The 27,057-nt window shown below is 57.4% G+C and overlaps 1 long non-coding RNA gene across 1 annotated transcript; it reads left to right on the top strand.

Moving 5' to 3' along the window:
• Positions 1 to 5,853: 5,853 nt before the first annotated feature.
• On the top strand, positions 5,854 to 21,664 carry LOC116184360 (uncharacterized). The gene is made up of 2 exons (XR_004149128.2): positions 5,854 to 5,928; positions 21,323 to 21,664. It is a non-coding gene; the product is annotated as an uncharacterized LOC116184360 (long non-coding RNA).
• The last annotated feature ends 5,393 nt before the right edge of the window (positions 21,665 to 27,057 follow it).

Raw genomic sequence — 27,057 nt, 5'->3', positions numbered from 1 at the left:
ATAGAGCCTGTTCCAAAGCCTCGCTGTCCTTCAGGAGCTGGCACTGAACGATGCCCCAGAGCCAGCATGGACACAGAGTGAGCAGCAGCGTGTGGGGGGAGCGCTGCTCGGGGTGTTTTGGGGACACGTGTCACCCGTCACTGCTCTGGTCAGGGGCCAGCTGATGGTGGCCAGGGTGCCAGAGCACATGGCAGTCGTGCAGGGACAACGCAGGAGTGGAGGAGCTCTCAGAGCCCCACAATCTTGCTGGCTCCCCCAGAGGACAGAGCACCAGCTCCAGGCTGAACCCTGGGATCCTCCTGTGCCCTCCTCCTGCAAGGTCACCCAAATCCCTGGAAATCACTGAATATTGGCAGTTGCTGTGATTAGTTGTCCCAGGGTGCATCAAGCCCCTGTCACCACCAGTGTGCCACAAGCTCCCTTCCCTCTTGCTTCCCCCAGAGCAGCCAGGGACGGTGCTCAGCCCGCACCAGGCACCTCCTGTGCCTCCTCCTGCACCTCCTGTGCCTCCTCCTCCTCGCAGCACGGCTGAGGAAGGCAGGTGAGGTCCTGCCAAGCGCAGCACTTGCCTCATTCTGCCACTGAGCATCACGTCAGGGCAGCGGTGCCCTGCAGTTAGCACGGGCAGCAGTGAGCACAGAGCCCTGCTGTGCCACACCGAGCACGGGGCACAGGGCGCCCCAGCACCCGCTGGGGCTGCAAAGGTCCCAGGTGGCCCCGGGGTCAGAGCTGAGCGCTGCCCCAGCCCTGGGTTGCTGCAGCAGAGGCTCGTGGGCCCCAGCTGGGTCAGCCCTGCCTTCAGGCTTTGCTGGACAGCAGCAGCAGCAGGAGCAGCAGCGCTGCAGGGGCAGCTGGGGCAGCCCTGAACACCCAGCTCCGAGCAGCAGCCCCTGGAGCAGGGCTCCCCATGGGCCCTGGTGCCACTGGAAGAAAGGCAGGGCTGAGTCCCCTCTGCTGCAGCCCTTGTGCTGAGAGCTGCCCCCGCAGCCCGACCCACACAGGAACTGTGCCACATCTGGGAGGAGAAAGGGAGAAAGGAGCTGGCCAGAAACTATTCCCTTCTGACCTTTCCCTTCAGAGCAAGAAAAAGTCCTGATCTAAACTGGAGCCTTGAGGAGATGAGCAATCTTTAACCTGTCTCTTTTTCTTTTAAGACACGCAACAAAGGATCTGTCCCCGCAGGAGCAAACCCAACTCACTTGATTCCAGTGAGCCATGTGCTGCTGCCCAGCAAACAGCCTGGGAAATCAAAAAGCCAGCACCAGCCACTGACAGGAGTTGCTAAGGAATGAGCCCAGGGATCAGAGGGGCTGGGAGCCACAACACTGCCTGCAGGGTGCCAGTGTGTCCCTGGCATCACGGGCACACATCCCTGCTCCCTCCTGCCCTTGCTCCCTGACAGAACAGTGATGGGGTGGGATGGGACTCTGGGGGCTTTAGAGCCCTCCTCCCCATTTCCCTTGGGAGGGAGAATGCTTTGAGCTGCAGTTTCTTTCTTTACATAAACTGTGGGTTTCTGTCCAGGATGTTTTGCCTCACTCTGGCTTTGTGACAGGGCTGCTGCTGGGCCGTGCCTGCAGCAGTGGTGGCAGGTGGCTCCGTGTCACTCTGCCCTTGCCAGGGCCCTGCAGGGCTGATGGGCACAGCACTGTGGCTCAGATGTGCCTCTGCAGGGACCCAGCCTGGGGTCTCTGGCCTAAATGGAGCCCTTGGCCCCTGTCCTTCACCCCAGCAACCTTGGGGTGCAAGAGCAAAGGGAGGGTGGAGCAGGGTTGGGTGTTTGTCCCCAGGGCTGGGGTCATCCATGGCTGTGCTCCCTGCCAGCCCTGTCCCTCAAAGGGTGGGAGAGGCTGGAGCATCCCACCAGGACAGACTCGTGGGCTCTGCTACCCAGACCAGTGTCTGCAGCCACCTTCCAGTGCCCCTGCTCACCCCTCCCTCTCCCCCCATCCTGGAGAGTGCCAGAGCAGAGCCCAGCTGCTCCTGCAGCATTCCCAGCCTCTGGAGGCTCGTGAGCCTGGACGAGGCTGCAGAGACAGGAATGAACCCATGCAGGGGCTCGTCCTGCTGCTCCCCTGGCTGCAGCCAGCCAAGGGAGATGGCTGGGAGGTGCTGTGGCTCTGCAGGGATGGGGCAGATAGAGCCATGTCACCATACCCAGCAGCCCGGGACTGGCACCCCGCGGTGCTCCCACGGCCTGGCAGTGGTGGCATCAGGGGGCTGCAGCCAGAGGGCTCAGGGAGGGCACCGAGCCTCCAAGGCAGCATCGGTGCAGATCTCCTGGATAAATCCAGAACAGACTTGGAGACCAGGCAAACCCAGCCAGATCCAATTGGCAGATTGGGTTAGTGAGGAGGGATAAGCCAATCCACTTAGGGGCTTTGCTGGGCTGGATTGGCTAAACCAGATTACGTGCAGCTGCTCAGGGGATGGGGCTGGCACAGGGCTGGGGGGCCGGGACACAGCACCAGGGTTTCCCCGCCAGTAATCTCTGCAGTCTCCAGGGAAGAGCTGCAAAGTGGCATTAATACAGAGGGATGGATTACATGGCAGGCTTGGAGGTACCTTTAGGCACAAATTTCTGCTTTGGCTCGCTCCAGACACCTCACCCCAGCCCTTCTGCAGAGGCAGGGGATGCACCAGTGCTCGGCTCCTCTGCCAAGTGCTGCCCCTGGCACTGGTGGGTCCACTTGGCCAGGGTACTCCAAGCCCTTCCAGCCTGGCCTTGGGCACTGCCAGGGATCCAGGGGCAGCCACAGCTGCTCTGGGCACCTGTGCCAGGGCCTGCCCACCCTGCCAGGGAACAATTCCTAATTCCCAATATCCCAGCCATCCCTGCCCTCTGGCAGTGGGAGCCATTCCCTGTGTCCTGTCCCTCCATCCCTTGTCCCAAGTCACTTTTCAATGCTCTTGGAGCACATCTCCCATGAGGCAGGGCTGAGAGAGCTGGGCTTGGAGAGGAGAAGGCTCCAGGGATACCTCAGAGTGCCCTTGGAACCAGGGGAGCTTTAAGATCCCTTCCAACCCAAAGCACTCTGGAATTCCAGGATCCAGTGCCAGAGGTGGGGGCACTCCGGGAGCAGGACCAGGAGAGAGCAGCTCGGGTGGCACCTGGGGCAGGCCGGGCAGGGCTCGCTCCAGTGAATGAATGAGGCAGCTGATGAATATTCAAGATTGGCAAAGCAGATCGCTTTCAGCTAAATTTGATCACAATACAGGATAAATTAAGCCCTGGGATGAATGCATCTGAAATGAAGATTAAAAGAACTCACTGTACAAAGTCAGGAAAGTAGGTTTAGCCAAAATCTGACAATGTACACAAACAGATAAAAATAAAGTTCCTTTCACTGAGCAAATAATGAGGTCGGGATCAGCCTCTCTCCAAGTTCCTATGGAAACATGGCTTTTTTTCCTTTTAATTTAAAAATAAAGGGGGTGGGGGTAGAATGCCTGGGAAGCAAATGATGCTCAGAAGGTCCACGAATAGAGGGAGGTGCTCAGCACAAGTGAGATGTGGTGAGAAAATAACCTCCCCTCAGGGGAGGGCCAGGGACGGCCAGCGGGGACCCTTGTCCCCCCACCCCAGGGAGCTGCAGGACCAGCACAGCACCAGCCCCAGCACAGGCACAGATGAGGCCCAGCTCAGCTCCAGCTTGCTGAGGTCCTGGATCAGGGCACTGTGCTCTTCTGGCAGCTGGGAGAAGAGCGAAGAGGAGGAGGAAGCTTTTGGGTTTGCCATGGGAGCACAGAACTGGAGAGCTGGCAGGAGGCTGAGGAGAGGAATGGGGGGCTCACATCACATCTGCTCCCAGGTTTGGAAAATTCAGATTATTGTGGGACCCTAAAGCAAAGCCAGGGATGGCACAGCTGGGGAAACGGAGGCAGGGAGGCTGCCATGGAGCTGGGCACCCCCCTCCCAGGCACAGGCAGGGTCTCCATCACCTCTCACTGGTGGTATTGGCATTGGTGTCGCCCCCAAGGGACTTATTCCCTCCCTTCAGGTGTGTGCTGGGCAGGCAGGACAGGAGGCAGCCCCACTGCTGGGCGAGGAGCATCCCTTTGGGGTGGGTCCCTGTTGTGCCAGGCCGGGAGCAGGAGGGCAGAGCTCCTGCAGGGGGTACAGGACCTTTCTGAGCCCGCTGTGACCTGCCAGCAGCTGGCACAGGGCACAGGGCAGGGGCTGCTTGTCCCGAACGCCCCCGGCCCAGGCAGTGCCCCCCGCACGGGCTGAGAGCCAGGGAAGGGCTGGCAGCGGCTGGCACCGCCTGTGAGCGGCTCCTGGCAGGTGAGGGAAGCACTGGCACGCGCAGGGCGTGGGAGGAAGGCAGTCCCACATGTCTGGGACTGTTGTGGCTGAGCAGGCAGGGGAAGCCGGGGGCGTTCTGAACCCCCCGGCCCAGCCGTGCTTCTGCGGGGGCTCACGGCCACGGGCACCGGGGCTGCCCCTGGGGCTGGCGGCTGCCAGGTCCCACGGAGGGTGGCGGGGGACAGGAGCCCCCCAGGAACCCCCTGTGCCCAACACCACAGCACGGGAGCCCTGTCCAGGCTCGCAGCAGCACTGGGGTGGCTGATGGCTTCCCCTGGCACCTCCAGCCCTTGGCTGAGGAAGCTGCTGGGTCCCCAGGGGCACCGTGATTCCCTCCCCGTGTCCCTCTGAGGGGCACTTACTGAACCAGGTCTGCGAGGACACAAAAATCCACAGGTGCTGGAGCCAGGGCACGAGGAGCCCGGGGGACAAGGGGGGCAGCTGGTGGCAGCTGGAACAGGCCAAGGCCAGGATTTCCAAATGCCTGGAACTGAGGGAACTGGGGCATTCCAGCAGGGACGCAGGGGAGGAGATGGCCCTGGCATGGCAGCGGGAGGAGGGCACAGGGACAGGCAGCCGCCACCCCAGCACGGGCAGGGAGGCAGCTGATGGCCACAGCAAGGGGTGCAGAGAGCTGGGGGGGTCACAGCCCTCACCCCTCCTCGGGGGTGCCCTCCTTGGAGCTTCCCTGCTCCCCCTCTCCATCAGCTGCCACCCCAGAGCTCCCCCAGCCCTGGAGCTCTGCTCACCTCAGTGCCAGCCGGAGAGGAGCAGGTCTGCTGGGGCACTGCTGCAGGCTGGGCTGGAGGGGCACAACAAGGTCCTGGTCAGGCCAAGGGCTGTTAGCAGCCTTGCCCAGCTTTGGCCTGGAGGAAACAGGGATTTGAGCTCAGCCAGTGGGGCAAGGACATTGAAGGCAGTGCAGGATGGCTGCCTGCCCTCCACACATCCCCACCCTATGGCAGGACCTCGGGAGCCATGTGCTGCCTTTGTTGGAATCAACTGCTGCACCAGGAATATTTAACTATTTTTTTAGAGCTCAGGCAGGAAAAACCAAATAATGGTGATTTTTACCTTCTGGGGAGCTTTCCACAGGCAAGGAGATGGGGGTCAGAGGGAGTGAAAGGAAGGCACATCTGCAAGAGGCTCTCCTGCTTCCCAGGCTCTCTTCCCTGTTCCTCTGGGTTCTTCAGTGATCCCACTGTGCTCAGAGGGTCTTACCCTATTTCCTGTGCCCTAAAGGGGAACTTGTTTCTGTCCCTGAAATGCCAAAACTCTCTCTGTGCCCCACGTCTGTGCCACAGCTGGGGATTCTGGCCTGATGCCCCAGGAGGGGGAGGACCCCAGAAGTGCCCAGGGAGCCCCAAAGAGGACTGAGGGCCAGGGATGGGCGAGGGGCTGTCAGTGAGTAACGAGTGACACAGACTCCGTGCATTTCAGAAGGCTACTACTAATTTTTTATTAAGAATCCATGTTTTTATACCCTACTTTGCTACAGGTGGACTTGATTGGTCCTTTAATTAAAGCACCATCACCAGTGTCCAATAGTGACATCACCCTTTGGTAAACAAATCTCCATGACACATTCCACATGGGCACAACACCGGGTGCAGCCAGTGAAGGTAAGAATTGTTTCTCATTCTTTTCTCTGATCTCCTCAGAGCCTGGGGAGTTGTGCTGCTCTCTGTGGCTAGAGAGCTGCTGCCACGAGGGGCAGCTCCTGGGGTGGAGATGCCAGATGTGCTTGCAGAGATCAGCACCAGCTGATCCACAGTGCCACTGCCACGGAGCGACCTTCCCGTGGCATCCAAAGGGCTGGGTCGCAGCACAGCCCTGCTCCCCTCCAGGGCTGCAGGGGACCCTCTGTGAGAGCCCTGTGTTACAGGGCAGTGTCACCAGTGCCACCTGGGGAGCCCAGGGCACCTGCAGGGCTGCAGTGACACATGGGGCCGAGCTTCTGCAATTAGGGGCACTCATTAGAGGAAGCGCTGCATCAATTATTAATTATCAACCCCCACCTCTGGCACTTGAGTTGGCTCCCACCCAGGAACTTCCCTGGAGTCACCCCAGGACATTCCCACAGCCCTCGAGCTCTGGGGGTGTGTGGCAGAGTGGGCACTGGCCTCTCCTTCCCCCTGGGGTCTGGCAGAGCTGTCCAGTCTGAGGGCACTGAACACTTGGGCCATTTGCCACGGCCACCAGGGGCCAGAGAGCTTCTCTTTTCCTGCCCCACTTCCCAGCCTGTGCCAAACCCTGGGGGGAGCCCAGCACGTCCCAGCTCTGGAGGAGATGAGGCCACAGACGCCGTGGGGGACTGTCCCACAGCCCTCCAGAGGGGCCAAAGCAGCAGATCCTTCCAGATCCTCCCAAAGCGAGGAGGCCTTGCAGCGCATGAGGAGGGATCGGGAGGGAGCAGCTGTGCAGCCGCCTTGGCTGAGGCTGCCAGAGCCAAGAGGATCCTGGGCATGGCCTGGGCCAGGCTCCTCGATGGCTAATTGGTATAGACTCCATGTAGTACAGAAGGCTGACCAATAATAACCTTTATTAAGAAAGCCATTGCTTTTATAGACAGTTACCATACAGCTGGACCTAATTGGTTCTCCAATCCAAACACCATCACCATTGGTTAATTAAGAAATCACCCTTTGGTAAACAAATCTCCATAACACATTCCACATGTTCACAACAACAGGTGCAGCCAGTTAAGAATTGTTTCTCATTCTTTTCTTTGATCTTCTCACAGACTTTTCCCAGAAAGGCCTGGGAAAGTTGTCTGTGGCTGCGATCAGAGAGCTGCTGCCACTGTGCTGCTCTGCTCTCCTCCCAGGCTGGAGCTGAGCCCACCCAGCACCCCCATGGCTCCCACTCCCCCCTGCAGCCCTGCCCGTGAGCCTGGGTGTGAGCTCCTGCCCGAGGAGCTCTGACAGCAGCCCTGAGCTCAGCTGCTTTACCTGGGGTTGGCAGTTCAGCTTTTGGCTCTTTCTGAAATGAAGGCTCAGGGCTGGCAATGCCAGAGGGAGCTGCAAAGCCAGAGGAGGAGTTTGGACAAATCCCTTTCAGCTCTGGAGCTCTCACAGAAGGCAGAACACAGCTCACGCTGGCCTGAGTGACGGGAGCTCCGTTCTGCTGTGAGGTTTGGTCTGTCCTGTTTCATGGAATCGACAGTCAGGGACAGGATGGAGAGGGACCAGGGCCTTCAGCTGTCCACAGGGACAGAATTCCCTCTGCAATGGACTGGCTCCTGTTTTTACAAGTGTTCCTGTGTCCTTTAAACCCTTTACCTTCAATCCCCAACCTCACCGGTACAGGAACAAAATGATTGTCTTGAGCCAGAGATCCCAAGATCACAGATTCATCAGATCATGGAATGGTTTGGGCTGGAAGGGAATATAAACCTCATCCAGTGCCACCCCTGCCATGTCAGGGACAGCTCCCACTGTCCCAGGCTGCTCCAAGCCCTGTCCAACCTGGCCTTAGGCCCTGCCAGGGATCCAGGCACAGCCACAGCTGCTCTGGGCACCCTGTGCCAGGGCCTGCCACCCTGCCAGGGAACAATTCCCAATTCCCAATGTCCCATCCATCCCTGCCCTCTGGCAGTGGGAGCCATTCTCTGTGTCCTGTCCCTCCATCCCTTGTCCCCAGTCCCTCTCCAGCTCTCCTGGAGCCCCTTTAGGCCCTGGCAGGGGCTCTGAGCTCTCCTGGAGCTTCTCCTCTCCAGGTGGGCACCCCCAGCTCTCCCAGCCTGGCTCCAGAGCAGAGGGGCTCCAGCCCTGGGCCCATCTCTGTGGCCTCCTCTGGACTCACTCCAAGACAAAGAGATCTGCAGCAAGCAGCTGCTGCCTCTAATGCCTCCCCCAAAATCAGGTAGATGCTGAAGAAAAGAGAGAGGGTTTTGGTTGAGCCTTGGGCAGTGCACTGCAGGTTACCTCCTGCCCTGAACTCCTCCTGCTGGATTCCAGTGTGCTCCTTCCCCAGATCCCAGTCTGGCACAGATTTCTCTTTGTTGTTCCCAAGATATAGATGTTTAAAGAGCTCCACCCAGCCTTACTTAAAAGCCACATGAAATTTTCATGTTGTCAGTCTGCGGGGACGAGTTTAATGCTGTTTAATAAAGGCTGATGGTGCCTGAACTTCACAGCAGAGTTCCTTGGCAGACTCCCTGGTGGAGGCAGCTCTTGTCCCCACTGCCTCTTTCACTTGATCTGTCAGCATGAGGAACAAGACCTGGTGAGCCACGTGGCAGCTGTGCTCCCGAGACAGCAGAGAAAGCCCTGGGCAGTCGTGGGTATTTTGTGCAAAGGAGTCAGCATGGCGAAAAGCTGCACTCTGGGTTTTACACAGTTGGGGTTTGCTCTGAGCCAAGCTGCTCTGGGTTAGGGAGCCAGGCAAATTCTGTCCCTACATCTCAGAAGGAGTCTGGTGGGGAGAGCCAACAGAACTGGACAGGACACAGCCCAGTGTGGTCCTGCCCAGGTGTGCCAGTGGGAGCCCAACCTGCTGCACCAGTGCAAGTGTGTGAGCTCCTGGCACTGCCCGAGCAGAGCCCCAGCACAGGGAGCCTGCCCCGAGCTGCCTCCAGGCTGCAAACCTCCCCAGGCCAGCCTGGAGCCACTCGGGGCCTCAGGAGCCTCCTGACACCAGCCCTGGGTCAGGCTCCAGCCCATCTGTGGGCACACATCCGTGGGCACACATCCATGGGCACACATTCGTGGGCACACATCTGTGGGCACACATCCGTGGGCACACATCCCATGGGCACACATCTGTGGGCACACATCCGTGGGCACACATCTGTGGGCACACATCCATGGGCACACATCCCATGGGCACACATCTGTGGGCACACATCCGTGGGCACACATCCATGGGCACACATCCATGGGCACCGCAGGGCTGCTCCCAGCACACCCAGGGTGGCTCTGGAGTCTGTCCCACCACATCAGACAGGCTGGGCTGGGCTTTCACTGAGGCATGGCAGACTCCCCCTCTGATGGGATCCAAGGGGAAGAACCTCCCTGGGCACCTCATGGTCAGGATCTGAGAGCCACCAATAAGGTCTGGGCGCCAAAGGGGTCTCGGAGCTCGTCTGTGCAGGAGACTGGAAGCTCCTGGATAACAAAGCCCAGCCAGGGCTCAGACACAGCACCAACCTTCTTATTTCCAAGTTGAGATGGATCAAGCCAGATGGCAGGAGGGTGGGGAAGGGGCAAGGCAATCATTTCCCTTCCCCAGCTGAAATCCCAGCCGAGCTGGGGGACAAACCAGGAGCACTTCTTTACTGCTTTGTGCACTGCCAGGGGACAGAACAGACCCACAGATATTTAGGGACACATTTTCCCACGGGTTTGTCTCCTAAGAGGAAAGGAAAAAGGCTACAAACAGAATGCCCTGCTGGAGTTACCGGTCTGGAATTCAGAGCTTTGAAAGGTGTCCACAGCAAATGCCTCTGGGCTGCAGGACCAAAGCCATCCTGAGAATGGCACGTAGGCACCTCTTAGACATGGGCAGTCACCCAGGACTGTGCCACCCTCTCCCAGTGCCAGCCAGAGGCAGAGGCAGGGGCTCCTTGCTGAGGAATGATCAAGCAGGGCTCCCCTGGCTCCCCTTGACGGCGCAGGTGGGGGACAGGGACACCCACGCGGTGTCAGAGCACACCTGGCAGGTGCAGGAGGGATCTGCCCACAGCTCTGCAGTGCCACCAGCACTCACAACCTGTGGTGCCCACCTTTGCTTGCTCCTCGGGCTCTGGGATGTGAGGGCAGATGCATCCCGTGGAAATCAGAGCAGAAATCACCCCACCCCTGCTGTGTTCTGTGCCGGAACAGCCCTTGGGGACTGCCGAGCTCAGCCCTGGGGTAGCACCAGTGTCCCCAGCATGGCTGCGGGTCCCTGTGCTCCCCTGGGTCCTCTCTGGAGCAGGGGCCGGAGCACCAGGCCAGCTCCTGCACTTCTGTTCAGATCTCTGAGCCCTTCAGACACTGCCCAAGAGCAGTGGGAGCCACAGGTGCCCCTGTCCTACATTCAGAGGCCCAGCACCATCTGGTTATTTTGGGCTGAGCACCTGCCTCCTCTCTCCAGCGACAGCAGTGCTCTGCCAGGAGGTTGGCATGGAAGGGCTGCAGGTAGGAGGCTCCATGCCAGCCCCCCGGCAAGGGCTGCCCTTGGCCTCCTGCCCCCTCACCTCTGGCTCAGCCCCCCCTGCTCACTGGGGCACCCCTGAGAACAGGATGGTCCCCAGGGTGGCAGTCTGTCCTCTCCTGGGCACCAGGGGCTGCAGCCAGAGAGCAGATCCTGGCAGGACACAGCAGTCAAGGGAACAGAGCAGTCATCAGCAGCTTGGACAGCCCTGGGCACTGCACACACACAGTGATGGCCAGGACATCAGGATTATCTTTCTCCATTAGCAAAAAGCACAATGGGAGTGCTGGCATCCACCTGGAAAGCCATCAGGGACAGTCAGAAGGACACTTCTCATCAAGAAGGGCCGCTGCTGCTCAACATTTGCTCCTGGGAGGCTTTGCTTTAGACCCCTGGGTCCCCTTGAAATAATAAACCTTTTATATTCCATATCTTTATGCTTGGAAGGAGGGCACAGGACTTGGACACTTCCCCAGGAAGTTCATTTGCACACTTGGCCTTGGCTGGCTCAGGTTGGACCAGGGAGGGGTTAGGTGCTCAGAGCCTGTGGCAGGGCAAGGAGCAGGAAGGTGCAATAAAACGGACTCGGGCCACCCTGATGCAGGTGACAGCACCACTGAGTGCCCCTCTGGCACCGCATTAGCTCCACCAGCCCTTGCTGGGCTCCTGGCATGCCAGTCCCTTCACCAGCTCACACCACAGGAGGAAAACCCGGCAGCACCAGAGGAGCAGCAGGAACATCTCTTGCTCAGTGAAAACAAACTCTCCTCTGAGGCTGGGCCAGGGCTGGGAGCAACCTGGGACAGTGGGAGGTGTCCCTGCCATGGCAGGGTGACCGGGGATGGTCTCCAGGGTCCCTGTGGCCGTGCCCAGCCTGGCACCCCGGGCAGCGGCTGCAGCGCTGCCGGCTCAGGCTCTGCGCCGCCCGCCCGGGGAGGCGAGGGTGACCTTGTCCTATATTTTAAAGGCCACTTTTCATCTACAATAAGCAGCCAAACGAGGGCAGCAGCAGGGAGGAGAGGATGAGCGATGCAGTGCGGTGCGAGGCTGGGCAGCCCTGCTTCCCCTCCTGCCATGCAGCAGAGCTGTGGGGTGCAGGGACATGCCCGGGGGCTTGGGTGGGGGTCCCTGAGTCGCTCCCACCAGGGGCTGGTGCAGCCCCCCACCCCGGGCACAGCAGCCACAGCCCCTGGTCCAGCCTTGCTCTGGTTTCTCAGACCCCCAGGGAGTTCCAAACCCTGCTAGGAATGTGAAGCAGCACCCCAGCACATCCCACAGACATCCTGCACGTCCTGCTTTTCCTCAAGGAAAGGTAAGAATTGTCTGCCCGGGGACCCCAGGTGCACCGTCACACTCTGGACGTGTCCCCCAGCCTGGTTCTAAACCTCAGGACGTCCATGGAGAAGCCCAAGGGTGTGGTGAGGACAGCACGAAGCTGATGGTGACACAGAGACACCCCCACGGGCCCTCCCGTGTCCCTGCCAGCAGCACTGGCCCCGGGGAAGGAGGAATTGTCCTTGTCCCTGCCTGTCCCATCAGCCGGGGAATGAGAGCTCCTCCAGGCATCTTGTGCTGCAGCTGGGAGCTCTCACTCCAGGCTCTGGAAAGCACCTCGGAGATATTCTTCAACATTTTGCTGCTTCAGGGCTTTAATGACAAGTGCACGGCTCGGCTGGCAGGAGCCGGAGCTTCCCTCCTCCCCGGGAGCATTAGCAGAAGAAAGGAAGGCTGCATTAGGGGCTGATGGTCTCCATTGTCTCCCATTTTCTGGGAGGAAGGATTGCTCAAGTGCAGCCATTAGGGAGGAACGCAGCTCCTGCCTCCGAGCTCTAAAATTGGAAGGTTTGCTCTGGTTAAAACAATTCAAGAATTCCTAGGAGAAAAGGCCGACGTGTCTGCAGAGGAAAGGATGGGGAAGGTCAGAGCAGGAGTGCCAAGGGGACAGAAGTTCTGCGCCTCTAACGCAGAGGTAGAAGCCTGCTGTGCACACAGGGCGCTGCTACAGCCCAGCCTGGGGCACCGCTGGATGTGTAGGTGTGAAAGCCCCCGCAGAGCCCCTCTGGGATGGGCTCCTGCCCTCCTGCCCCCAGTGCCTCCCGCTCCCAGCCCCCGAGGGTGCCACAGTGTGCCGCCCGTCCCTGCTGGGAGCACCCCGGGCATGGGCGAGATGTTTGGGAATGCTTCCCAAACTCCTGGCTGCTGCTCTCAGCGGGTCAGCCCCTGAGGCTGTGGCTGCTCAGAATTCCAGGCGCCCTGGAGATGCTCTCGGAGAAGTTCTCAGATGTTTTTGCCTCCAACAGTGGCCACAATTTGAAGTAAAAAAGGGAGGGTTTAGACACGTGGGGCTCGGGGTTCTCCCAGGTGGTGAATGACAGGACAAGAGAAACAGCCTCAAGTTGCACCAGGGGAAATCTAGGCTGCAAGTTAGGGAACATTTCTTCCCAGAAAGGGTGCCCAGGCCCTGGCACAGTCTGCCCAGGGCACGGTGGAGTCACCATCCCTGGGGCTGTGGCTGTGGCACCTGGGCACAGGGCTTGGTGGTGGCCTCGGCAGTGCTGGGGAACAGCTGAACTCGAGGACCTTAAAGGCTTTTCCAGCCAAAAGGAAGGGCACTGTGCCCTTGGTGGCACAGCTCGGGGTCAGAGCCGGGCTCCTCTGGGGTAAGCTCAGGGCTGCAGGCCATGCATGGTGCCAAGCCTGGGCATGGGGACACCCAGCCCCGCTGGTGCCAGCGAGCCAGCCTGGACAGGGACTGGGCAGGAACTACAGGGGTGCCCACACCACGCAGGGAAAGAGGCACCACGATTAGCTGGAACCAACAGGGAAAAAAAGAAAACACGGTCCCAAAAGCACTTCTGTGAAAATCACCCCCAGGGGCTGGAGGAAAGGCAGGACAGGGAGTCCAGCGGCTGTGCTGAGCTCCTGCAGCCCTGGGGAGCAGCCAGGGACTGTCCAGAGGTGCCTTCCTCCCTCACCCAGGGTGGCACCACTAATGGTTTTGGTTTGGGGGTTTTTTTGTTAAGGTTGGGATTAAATTGAGAGATGGTATTGTTTTTGGTTTGGATTTAGATGTTTATTAGTTTTTATTTGTATTATAGTTTTATAAGTTATGAGTTTCTTAAGTATTTTATTCTAATAATGTAAAAATGTAGACATATTTTTATTAGGATTTTCAGGCTAAATTGTTTAATTAAGAAATTATATTTAAATTATTTTTATTTTTAACTTAATAACTAATTATTTGTTTCCTGTAATGTGGATTTTTTATTTAATTATATAATACTACTTAAACTTATGAAGAAGGTGAAGAAGGTAAAGAAGGATTCATTTTTGTCTTAAAACTTCTATTTTTTTTCTATAGATTACTATATTTTAAAACTTTAAGTTTTCTATTACGTGATATTATACTTTAAATTTAAAAAAATAATTTTAAAAATGTCCCAGTGATGCTTGGAAGGAAATGAGGGGAGGAAACGGGGAGGAAAGGAGCCCTGCAGCAGCCCCAGGGGGAGTCCTGGTGCTCATAGTCTGTGCCAGAGGTTGGGCTCGGTTGGGTGAGTTCTGCACACTGTGCTCTCACATCCCCCAGCCCTGCTGCTCCTGCCAGCCAGCAGCGCCGGGCACGGCGGCACCGCAGCAGCAGGAACTGCTGGCACAGCCTGGGCTGCACTGGAGGGCTTCATTCTGCTGAGAACACAAAGCTCCAAGCAAGCAGCACAGCCCAAGCCCTCCTGCCAGGGGAGAGCAGAGTCCGACAGGAGGGACAAGCAGCACTGTCACCTCCCTGCACGTGTGACAGAGGAGCCGAAGGGAGGGGCTCTCTGCCATGGAACACAGAATGCTTTGGGTTGGAAGAGACCCCAAAGACAACTCATTCCACCCCCTGCCATGGCAGGACACCTTCCACCATCCCAGGTCACTCCCAGCCCTGTTCAGCCTGGCCTTGGGCACTGCCAGGGATTCAGGGGCAGCCCCAGCTGCTCTGGGCACCCTGTGCCAGGGCCTCAGCACCCTCCCAGGGAACAATTCCTAATTCCCAATATGCCATTTATCCCTGCCCTTGGCAGAGGGAAGCCGTTCCCTGGAGCTGGATGCAGTGCTCCAGGGATGGATCAATCCCATCACAGCCAGATCCACTCTTCCCTCTCCTTCCCACATCTCCCTGTCTGTTTTTTTTCTCACGGGAGGCTCTGCTCCTTGAATGCTGCTGCTGTCTCTGTCACTGCTGGTCGGAGCCCAGATCACATCCTGCTCTCATTGCCCAGCTCCTCATTTCCTGGTACACGCTGTCCCTGTCGGGAGCGAGCTGCGAGCTCCTGTCGCCACCAGCAAAGCAGCATTCCTGTGTTCCTGTCTGCCAGCTGCCCGTGCTCCCAGCCCTGCTCTGCACACGGGGATGGCCTGGGGCTCCCCGGGGCTCCCCCTGCCCAGCCACACGCGGGCACTTCCCTGGGCAGGGCTCTGGGCACTGCTGCTCTGCTGCACAGCTGGCTCAGGGCACGCCTGGGGCCAGGGCTGCGCTGCCCAGCAGCAGGAGCAGCAAAGGGACTTCTGCTCCTTCCCCTCCCTGCATCACTGGGACTGTGTGTCCCTGAGGGGTACCTGGGAGGGGCCACTGAACTGTTTAGGCTGGAAATGCCCTCCAGGATCATGGAATCCAACGTTCTGCCAGCACTGCCAGTGCCACAACTAAGCCATGTCCCCAGGTGCCACAGGCACATTTCTTCAACACTTCCAGGGATGTTGACTCCACCACCGCCCTGGGCAGCTGTGCCAATGCCTGAGCACCTTTTCCACAGAGAAACTTTCCCTGATGTCCAATCTAAAGCTCCCCTGGGATAACTCAAGGCTGCCAGAACCAGGACACGTTACACAGGGAGCAAAGTGCCCTTGGAATGCCCCAGTGCCCCCCTGGAGCCAGCTGGCCACCCTGCAGCTGGGCCATGTGCCACATCAGGGCTCTGGAGCTCCTTCCTCTCCTGGCCTGGGGTGAGATGGAGGCAGAGACAGAAAGGACTGCACGGCTGGGGAGCTGCAGGGTGCCAGTTCTGAGCAGGGACAGACCGGGGCAGCAGCCTCAGCCTGGCCTCAACCACTCCCCCCAAATTCCCAGGGCACTGCCAGGTGCCACACTTGGAGCACAAGCCCTTTAGCCAAGGAACAGTTCCCAACCTGAGCATCCAAACAGGGAAGAGAAGAGCCTTGTGTGGGACAGAGGCATCCAGAAGAACTTGCTCAGTCGCCAGGGGCTGTCCAGTCTGGCTCCTTCCAGACTGTCCTCCTGCTCCTGCAGCTGGCCGAGCACAGAGCAGGGTGACAAGGACTCACCAGGGCCATCTCCAGAGCCACAGACCCCCCCGCACAGGAACAAAGCAGGTGTTGCACTCTCTCCAGCCAGCCACATCTGGGGGTTTCCTCAGGCACGGATGTTTGCCCAATGCTCTTTGCAGCTTTCTCTCCCACAGCTCAGGTCTGGGAGCTGCTTCCCAGGCAAACCTGGGGCTGCTGGAGGGAGGCTCCAAGGCCAACAGGTGCTCCCCAGCAGCTCCACAGAAGCTGTCCCGGGTCCCAGCTCTCCTCCACTCCTCCCTGGTTTCTCAGTTTCAGCAGTGCCTGTGGGACCTGAGACAGAGGCACATCCCCTCCATCCCCCCACAGCCCCTGCAGAGCAGCAGCAGGGACACCAGCACACACGGGTCCCCAGGGGGACACAGCCAGACAGACTGACAGCGCCGAGGGCACTGTCCAGGCCAGACAGACTGACAGCACCGAGGGCACTGTCCAGGCCAGTTGGGTGACCTGACCAGGTGTGGTCACAGAGAGCTCCTGGAGGGCCACAGTCCCCCAGAGCTGGGATGCCGAGGTGCCCTGCTGTCCCCACGGGTGCCCGGCTGTCCCCGCAGGTGCCCAGCTGTCCCCGCAGGTGCCCGGCTGTCCCCACGGGTGCCCAGCTGTCCCCACGGGTGCCCAGCTGTCCCCACAGGTGCCCGGCTGTCCCCGCAGGTGCCCGGCTGTCCCAGCAGCCCAGCCCAGGGGCACAGGGCAGAGCCCTGGCGCTGGCTGTGCTGCCCCCCAGCCCTGCCCACGGTCCCCGGGAAGGAAAGGAAGGGAGGAATGAGTCAGTGCTCCAAGGCCACTCATGCATGGTGTGGGTGGAGCAGAGCTGCAATTCCTTCCCCAGGAGATTACACTCCTTGCAAAGGCCTCCTTATTTATTTCTCCGTTTGGAACACAGCCATTACTGACTCCCCGACTCCCCGGCACCCGGGGCTGCCACTCGTGGGCAGGGGACACTCACACCCTCCAGCGTGCCCGGCTGGCAGCACAGCACAGCCAGGGCCACGGTGTGACCCTGAGGAGTCAGGAGCTGGCCAGCAGCTTCCCTCCTGGCCCCAGGACACCTGCAGCCCCTGCCGCCCCAGCCCCGAGCGGGACACTCGGCGTGTGACAGACAGAGAGTGCCAGAGCTGCCCAGCAGGCAGATGCAGCCTGGCTGGGGTGCTGGGGAGAGAGGCAGGAGAAGTTGGGAGGATGCTGGAAGGAGCCTCAGGGCTCCTCCTGGCTCTGTGGCACTCTGTGCAAGCCGAGATGGTGTCACCCCATGTCCCCAGAGAAATGCAGGTGTAACTCACTGCCAGCTGCAGCAAACAGAGCTTTTAGTGCTGGGGACACGCCAGGACACTTCCCGGGGACAGCTGCAAAGTCCCTGCTCCAAACAGAGCCCTGGGGCTGCTGATCCCCTGCAGGAGCCCTGTCCCAGCCCTGCTGGGGGCCACACCTCCCCAGCTCAGCCAGCGCTGGACCCGGCCTGGGACCGGCTCAGGGAAATGAGTGCTGAAGGGCTGGAGTGAGGGAGCATTCCTTCAATCTTCATTCCTTTCATATTTTCATTCCTTTGATTTTCTTTACTGCGGTTCTTGGATCAGTCCGTGCTTGATCCGGAAGCTCCGGGTGATGATCCTGTGTCCCGGGACTCTGACGCTTGTCGTCGGCGAATGAGCTGATTTATCCATGCTGACCCGTGCTCCTAGCTCTTGAAGAAAATTGCACCCAGAGTGGCCAATTGTGTTATGGTGATGAGTGTTTGGGTGGCAGGGGAGGAAGTCATCCATATCAGCAAGAGTCCAAACATGGAAGCGGCTGCTGCTGATTTCGGCTGCGAGGGCAGGAGAGAAGAGATGGAGGAGAAAGGGCTGAGAGCGACTCCCATTGCAGCTTTTCTAAAATGGTAGATGTGTCCTCTGTCAGATATAGCAAGCCTGCTCCCACTAGCAGGGTTAATAGGAAGATGATAAAAAGCCTGAGATAAGTCCAAAGAAATCCTGGGCAGCCCCATGGGCAATATCCCACAAAGTGTGGTGAGATTCAGGGCCCAATATTTTGGAAACCACATAGAGTTGTTTCCTCTGGAGAACTGAGCGGAATCCACCGCAGGGCTGGGCACGAGCCAGGCTGTCCTTTGGGGAGGGGACAGGACTGAGGCCAGCACCAGCATAGCTCACATTCAAATACTGGACTGCCTTCAATCAGCATCACCAGAGTGCAGGGCTCCACTAGGAGCAGCATCAGGCGCTGCTGGGAGAGAGAAAATCCAGCAGATGTTGTCCAGGCAGGATTGAAGGAAAGCAGAAGCACTCCAGGAAAGGTCACCTCAAAGAAAAGCTCCTCCTGCTGTCCTCTCCATGAGCTCTCCTTGCTGGGAAGGACACAGGAAAGGTTATTTCTGGAGTCTTCACAGCACGTGGCACCTGCACAGACCTCTGTGCCCCCCAGGAGGGCACAGGGAAGCACCAATGCCCCATTTCCTGCCAGGAGGTGCCCCCAGGGCAGCCTGTGGCACTGATGGGCTGCTCTGCTTTGGCACCCAATTCCTCCACAGCACCCAGTGGAGTCCAGGCCAGCATCGAGGCATCCCCTGGGCAGGGTGACTCCTTGCACAGGTGTCACCTGCAGCTCAGAGCACATCCAGCTGGCAGGGGCTGTCCCTGTGGCTCTGCCCCAGCCCAGGGCTGCACCCACGGCACAGGCTCCCAGCCCCCCTCACCCTGTGTGCCTCGGGGCTGATCCTGCCTCTCCACAGCATCTTCCCAGCAGCACTTTTCTCATGCCCAGCATGGAACTGGGGCCTGCCCTGCTCCTGGCTCTGCTGCAGAGACCCTTCCCTGGCTGCCCACAGCCCCGGGGCTGGGCTCTGTCCCAGCACATCCCAGGGAGGAAGAGCTGAGGGGTTGGAGGAGGAGAAACCCTCATTCAGCCCTGTCAGGTTTTGCTGTCCTTCCTCATGCCAGACACCTCCTGTCTCGCCTCCCCCAGATCCCACTGCCCACACAGGTCCCTATCCCACCTCACCCCTCACACATCCCCCAAAAGCTGCCTTCCTCCTGTCTTCTTGCTTAATCCAAGCAATTGCATTCCTCAAACCTCCTCAACCCCTCTCCTGGTCCTGGTGCCACCATCCCCATCTGGGAAGGTCTTCAGAGCAAGGCACTGCTTTGCTCCCCAGACCTGCGGGGGCTCTGCTCTCCTGGAGATCCCACTGGGTTTTCTTGGGCTGCTGGTGCCACACAGGAACACCAAAGCTGGGAGTGAGCAAAATACCTCCAGCACCTCCTCAGGCCAGCCCGTGGCCCTGCTGTGCCCAGCACTCAAGCTGCAGTGAGCCGGGTCTGATGTGTGCCCCTGTCCCTGCCCTGCCTCCGTGGGCTCTCCTGGGCAAAGGGCTCCTGCAGGGATGCTGTGGCACCATGTGATGGCACGTCTGTGTCCCTCTCACGAGACAGGCTCCTGGCACATGTCCCGGGCCAGGTCTCTGCAGCCACCACAGCACCAGGGGCCAGGGGACGAGGGCAGGTACCTCGGACAGCCTCCACTCTCATTCCTGTTCCTTTGGGAGGCAAGCCAGGCTGGTGGGAGAAAAATGATATTCACTTCCAAGAATTTAAAAGGTTAATTAAAACCTTATCAAAAATACAGCACAAGACTGACAAGACTGAATGGAGAAAATATTACAGCACTGGGAGCAGAGGATTTTCCCCACCATGGGCTCGCCCACACGATGGAGGTTTCACCATTTAACCCTTTACCCCCTCCCAAAGTTCTCTCCATCGACTCCTTCTTCACTGTCCAGCAGTGGAGATCACTTCCCAAATCCTGATTGGAGTCAGGTGCTGCCATAGTACCAACCCCACCCTCCCAAATGTCCCAAACCCAGGCAATCTCCTGATAATGACACAAGGGAGGTAATAAAACATAACTATAAATCTATAAAACTTCTCCTAACATATTCACATGTTTAATTGTGGGAGTCAACCCTGCCATCACTTGTGTGTCACACCGGGGCAGGGAGGGCACGCAGAGCCCTCAGCTCTGCATCTCCCATTGATCAGAGCAGGAGAGGCCGGGATGAGCAGCACAGGGGGAAACCAGGGCCGTGGGGAGGAGGAGGAGGAGCAGCTTTGAAAGCCAGGCACAGCACACGGGATGGGTGCACAGCATGGGATGGGTGCACAGTACATGGGATAGGTTCAGAGCACACAGGATGGGTGTACAGCACATGGGATGGGTGCAGAGCACACGGGATGGGTGCAGAGCATGGGATGGATGCAGAGCACGGGATGGGTGCAGAGCACACGGGATGGGTGCACAGCACAGGGGATGGGTGCAGAGCACTCAGGATGGGTGCACTGCCTGGGCCATCCCGTTCCTGGGCACTTCCCTCACCCCACTCCCTGCAGGACAAGCTGCTGCTGTCTCTTTGTGGCCACAAGGCTCTGTCACCTTCAGCACAGGGCGGCTGAGCTGGTCCTGTCCCACAGCTGGGCTCGATGCAGCCAGCCCTGCTCACAGCTACACCAAGCCCAGCTCTGGATCCCGGGCAAAAGGCAGGGAATATTGTCACAGGAGGCAAGGAACGGGCAGGGAGGATCTCCCCTTCTGCCCTGCACAGCAGAAACTGCTTGAGCCCCTCCTCACCCACGTGAAAAACACCTTCACTCTCCTGTGAAAATGTAAAAAGTTTAATAAAGGACAGTAGAAGACAAGGACCATAGAGCAAAGGTTATGTACAGCTGGGTGCATCTTGGCACTCAGCCAAGAGCACCCTGTTACCTTCAGGGACACCCCTTATATACTTTTTAATTAACCTTTAACTAACATTAACCTTTTAATGACATCGGCCTGCTGCATATTCATAACCATATGCATAGTAAACTTTTTCCCCAAATTAGTTTGCATGTTCCAAGACCTGTTTAGCATATCTGCTCCTTGGATCTGCTTCTTTAGAGCATGCAGATTCCTTGGTTGTGGTTTTAGTCCATTCTTATCACTTCCAGTTTTTGGGCCTTGGTCCACACTGCCTTCAGATGGTGAGTGCTGATGGTTGGCAGATCTGTACAGGTGTCCTCATCCCATGCTCATTGGATGTTATCCCATCCAAGCAGGCATTTTAACACAAGCACACTGATACCAGCCATTGCACGACTATGTCTAAGCTTAATTAGCAGTAGTAATAAAAACTGTATCTTTATAGCAAAGTTACTTTAACACTACACATAAAAAATCCATTTTAATATTTGCAAAAAGCCAATATTATAATATGTTTCTGTAACAGCCACCAGGGACAGGAGGGAGAGGGGAGGTCTGAGGGCACTGGGCAGAACCAGGGAGGAGCTGAGCCCAAAGCCCGGGGCTCTGTGGGGCTCACAGGGGACCTGCCCTTCTGAGCACCTCGGGCTGCAGCTCTCAGGGACCCTCCCGGGGACACAGGCAAAGCCACCAAAAGATGCTTTTGTTGTGTTGGAAAATATACCAAGTTTAAATTGTTGTGTTTTATAGCTTTAGTCAGGTTTGTTCACCCTTGGCACTGAACTTTCTTTTCAGAGGATTGGTCCAGCAGGCGAGGTCTGATGAGCTTAAAACTCAACAGAGTGGGAGTAGCACAGAAGGTACACAAAAGATAATGACCATTAACAACCATTAACGACCATCAAACACCAAACATCACCCCTGGCTTGTCAGAGATACCTGGTCTGGGAAAAGAGAAATAAGAAAACCAAGAATGAGAACCTAATTAACATTGAAAGTGAAGAGATTGATAAGCAATAGTAACCAAATACTGAGAACTGAGCAATGTGGGACCAATGAACATTGAATTAATTAATTTCTATGGGTTTTGACTGTGTAAGTATGTAAAAATTCTAGTAAAGTTTATATGTGATAGAATGATTTCCTCTGCACACCTGGGCAATGTGTAGATGCAATGATTTCTGTTGCACATCCTGGCCAGAATGAAGTCATGCCTTGATCCCCTTACACTGTAAACGTGGTTGGAGAGTTTTTGTTTTTCCCACAGTTTCAGTGATAACTGGGTAGTGAGCATGGGAAAAGAAATGGTTTACTGCTGGCACATGACAAAACATTCCATCTCCTTCCATCTCCTTCCATCTCCTTCCATCTCCTTCCATCTCTGTCCATCTCCATCTCCTTCCATCTCCTTCCATCTCCATCTCCTTCCATCTCCTTCCACCTCCTTCCATCTCCTTCCATCTCTTTCCATCTCCATCTCTTTCCATCTCCTTCCATCTCCTTCCACCTCCTTCCATCTCCTTCCATCTCTTTCCATCTCCATCTCCTTCCATCTCCTTCCACCTCCTTCCACCTCCTTCCACCTCTTTCCATCTCCTTCCACTCCATCTCCTTCCATGTCCTCCCAGGCCTCACGTGTGGAGAGGCTGATGAGTTGAGTCTCACTAGAGCTGGGTGAGGACCCCAGCCACAGTCAGAGGAGTTGCCTCGTCTTCTGAAGCAGCAATAAATGTTTTGCCACTGAAGAAGGAAAGGGAGAGGAAGAAAAAAAATGTAAATCAAAGGTAGCTTTTCCCTCGGGAGTTTAAAAGAACCTTTGCAGGGAACAGTGGATAATAAGGAAGGTGGAACATCTTTTGCTAATGCAGGAGAGCTCTTGACCCTACCCGATTCTGCTGAGGAATGAAACGAGTGAGAGCCCCAGAAGGAACATTAGGTACACTGGTTATTGGTCTTGTTAAGAAATCGAGTCCATTAAATGAGCACACGTGGGCAGTGAGGGGTTTCAGCAGTGCTGAGCATGCAGAGCCCTCCCCAGCGAGCTGGTGCTAATGAAATAAAGCATTCGAGGCCCCAGGTGACCACGAGCACAGCTGGGTGACGTGTTTAACTGCTCCCTGCTGCACCGACTGCACTGGCATGGTCTCTCAGAAGTCTGTGGAGCTCAGCAGACTCTCAAGTGATGCTTTTTAAATCCTGAAGTGGCTGTCTGACAAACAAAACAAAAATACCCCCAGACAGGAGGCTGTGCTTTACATAAATGGAAAAATCAAGCCCAAGGGGCCGCCCAGCAATTCTTCCTGACTCCTCTCCTCTCCCAAGGTTTGCCAGCTCATCCTGCCTCCACCCCCTTCTGCCCAGGTGCCACTCCGGGGACATTGGTGGATGTCACCGAGGTGCTCAGGCAGTCCTTGTGTCGTTGCCCTGCTCTGGAGGCACAGACCGGAGGGGCAGAGCAGGGGATCCATCCCACGGGGTGTGTGTGAGCAGCTCACACCACTCTGAAGGGCGTAAGAGCTGCCCAGAGAAGGATTTCAGCACTGAGCGAATACATATTAATGTGGCCCCATAAAACCCTCCATCAAACCTTATTAAAGGATAATTCACTTTCTGTCACTGGGAGCAGTCGGGCTCTGCCCGGAGGGAGCAGCTGACCCGAAATGCAGGATCTTGCAGGGCTGTGCTGCAAAGCCTGCCCTGCTGCTGGGTTATACTCTTTTCTGACCCCAGAGATGGGGCAACTGAGAGGAGTTTTAAAAACTTCTGGTTTTAGTCTCATGAGAAGGGTGAGATTTCTTGTGGTTTTGATGCTGAAATTTCCAATCCAGCACGGTGACCTTCAGTGAAGACGCTGTCCCGGGTACGAGCTCGGGTGTGATCCAACAGCCCGGTGCCCCAGGGAGCAGCCAGTCCTGGAGCTTCGTTCTTCACCTTTCCCCAGGAGGAGCTGGGGCACGTGGGAAGCACCAGCTCCCAGCTGGGCTGCCCAGGACAGCTCAGGACGTGGGCTCAGCCACAGGGCAGCACTCCCGGATAACCCGGGATAACATTCCTTGGAATGGCTGCAGTGGGCTGTCCCCTGCCAGCTGTATGTGGCAGGCACCAGGATTCCCTGCTGGACACACAAGCACAGGGACAGACAGAGCAGGAACACAGAGTCATTCCCGTAGCACAGATGCAGAAATCCCAATATCCACTGCCAAACCTGTGAGGATGGAGCCACCCAGAGGTGCCTCTCCTGCTCTGACACCCCTCTGCACACAGCAGCTTTCCCTCTCTGCAGCGAGCATTTGCTCCAGCTGGCCAAATTTTACCAGTAAAATTGGATTTGAAGCCTCTGAGGATGCTGCTCATGGGAACCCTCCCCAGAAAGGCAGCACAGGCAGCTCCTCCCTCCCAGTACACACAGAAAGGGATTTTTGGTGAAGCAATAGGAGCTCCCACCACTAACAGCACTGCTCCTGGCCATTCAACTCACCAGCTTCTAGCCAGGGACGGGATGAGCAAATTGCACAATCAGGGCAGCATCCCACCGGAATTCCTGTCCTGGCTGCCTGGGCACCCACACTGACTCCTGAAAAAAAATCTCTGGGAATTCCCATTGTTTAGAATCCCAGAATGATTTGGCCTGGAAGGGACCTTAAAGATAGACCATGGACAGGGACACCTTCCACTATCCCAAGTGGCCTTGGCCAGTGCCAGGGATCCAGGGGCAGCCACAGCTGCTCTGGGCACCCTGTGCCAGGGCCTGCCCACCCTCATGGGGGAGAATTCCTTCCCATTATCCCATCGAACCCTGCCCTCTGGCAGTGGGAAATCATTCCCCCTTGTCCTGTCACTACATGCTTTTGTTTAAGCAAAGATCATTTCATTTTAAAAAATTAGAGAAAAAAAAATCTTCACTGGATGAAACAGGACAGATTCTCAAGGAAATTTCTGTCCTCCAAAGATCCTTTCCCAACAGACATGGCCACCTTTTTCCTTGGTCAAGTGTAAAAAAATCCCCAATTCTGTCCAGTCAAAAGAAACAGCTCTTGTATTGTGCATCATCTGAAACCTCCAAAAATCCACGTCTGCTGGGAAGGGATGTCTTTTCCAAACACAGCTTTATCAATAGTATCCTTCACATATCTATTTTCCAAACATCTTCAGCCTCCTGTGTGCCCACAGCAACACCCTGTGGGCTGAGCTTGCCTAAGGTGCTCCAGGCTCTTCATTGCACTTCCAGGGGCTCCTCACCTGAGGGAAAAATCAGGGACTTTTCAATAAAAACCAACATAAAGTTCCATATATTTTCTTTATTTAATTAGAAAAATTAAACATGCTTCTGTATTTACTGTAATAAATAAAAATCACAGTAATACTATTTATGATTCCCTCCCACAAAGGTCTGCAGGCACAGACATCACAGCTGTCAAGGAGAAGCAACTCTTGATATTAAAAATTAACAGTCTTGGCTCAACCTGCCATTGGGGAGAAGAACAAAATACTGAAAAATGCTAAAAATACTTTAGCATAGGAGAGAACTACATCCCATTGTGAGGAGCCTCACACAAGCCAGGAGCAACCAGTGCTCCCAAATCCAACCCTAAAAAAAACCCTGACCCTAACCCTAACCCAAACCATAAACCTAAACCTAACCCTGACCCTAAACCCTAAACCTAACCCTAACCCTGACCCTAACCCTAACCCTAACCCTAACCCAAACCATAATCCTAACCCAAACCCTGAACCTAAACCTAACCCTAACCCTAACCCTGACCCTGACCCTGACCCTAACCCTAACCCTAAACCTGACCCTGACCCTAACCCTAACCCTAAACCTGACCTTGACCCTGACCCTAACCCTAACCCTAAACCTGACCCTGACCCTAACCCTGACCCTGACACTGATGCTGACCCTAACCCTAACCCAAACCCTAACCCTAAACCTAACCCTGACCTTGACCCTGAGCCTGACCCCACTCTCCAGCCCCGGGGGTTTGAGGCTCCCTCCCCTCATCCCCCTCCCCTCATCCCCCCTCCTTGCCAAGCACCAGCTGATTCCGGAATTATTTCAGGGCAGCGCTGGGATTCTGTTGGGGCAGCCACGCGAGCAGAAGCAGAGGGGTGCTGCGGGCACTGCGGGCCCTGCAGGCTCTGGGGCACCGCGGGCTCTGGGGCACTGCGGGCACTGCGGTCACTGCGGGCACTGGGGCACTGCGGGCACTGCGGGCTCTGGGGCACTGCAGGCTCTGGGGCACTGCAGGCTCTGGGGCACTGCGGGCACTGCGGGCTCTGGGGCACTGCAGGCTCTGGGGCACTGCAGGCTCTGGGGCACTGCGGGCACTGCGGGCTCTGGGGCACTGCAGGCTCTGGGGCACTGCAGGCTCTGGGGCACTGCGGGCACTGCGGACACTGTGGGCACTGCGGGCACTGTGGTCACTGCGGGCACTGCGGGCACTGCGGGCACTGCGGGCTCTGGGGCTCTGGGGCACTGCGGGCACCGCGGGCTCTGAGGCTCTGGGGCTCCCGGGCACCGCGGGCACCGCGGGCGCTCCCCTGGCCGGGCAGCCCTGCCGGCCCGGCAGAGCCGCGGCTCCTCCCCGCGGGGAGCGCTCCGGGCCGCGGCTCCGGGCTGCGAGGCTGGCGGCGGCCCTGCAGCCCCGTCCCGTTCCCAGTTTGCTCCGTGCGGGACACGGGGCACGGCGGCACAGCCCGGGCTGGAGCCCAGCCGAGGGAGCCCGGCCGGGGCTGTCCTCAGCTTGGGTTCCCGATCCACGCTTCCCTCGAGCTGCAGCGCCCAGCTGGGCACGGGAACGGTGCCGGCCCTGCGGGGTGCAGGACATTGCTGCTGCCTTCCCCCCCAGGATCCCGCCGGGCAGGGCAGCAGCGGGACCAGGGCACCCAGAGCAGCGACCCCATGGATTTTTCCTCCTATTGATTGACGCACGTGGGGTTTATTTGCACGGAGGCTGCCTTGCGGCTCATTAGCGCTGTCCTAATGAGGCCCCTGCGATGCGAACGCCTCCCGGGCTCCGGCCCATGCTCCCCGGAGCATCCCCATCCCTGCCAGCCCCACCCCGCTTTGTGCCGCCCTTGTCCCCACGGCAGGTCCCAAATGCCAGCACAGAGCAGGACAGGAGACCCCTGGAGGGGAGCAGGAGAGGCTGTGGGAGAGCTGAGCGCAGCAGGAAGGCATGGCCAGAGCCAGCACAGCCCTTTTGCGGGAGCAGGGCTGCCCAACGAGCCACCGAGACTGACAGCTACCAGCAGTACCAGGAGTGAATTATTTCCTTCTCAGAGAGAGGAATCGAGGAGCTCCACTCCATCTTTTTCCATATTCCAGGAGCTCTGTGCCAGCCAGTCCATCTGCAGCAGCTGGGGCAGGCCCTGTCCAGCTGCCAAAGCAGAGCAGATATAAACAGTGCTCCAAACAAAGGTGGTGTGTGTCTAAGAGACCCTGGAAAACCTCTCTCTCCTGGGAGCTGTTGGAGGCACAAATGGATTTCTATTGTGTTATTTCTGGAGAAAAATAAGGGTACAATAAT

The sequence above is a fragment of the Lonchura striata genome, chromosome 17 (genome assembly GCF_046129695.1).
Source record: "Lonchura striata isolate bLonStr1 chromosome 17, bLonStr1.mat, whole genome shotgun sequence".
Taxonomy (NCBI): domain Eukaryota; kingdom Metazoa; phylum Chordata; class Aves; order Passeriformes; family Estrildidae; genus Lonchura; species Lonchura striata.
Note: the sequence above shows the minus strand (reverse complement) of the source record. Positions and strands in the feature narration are given on the sequence as shown.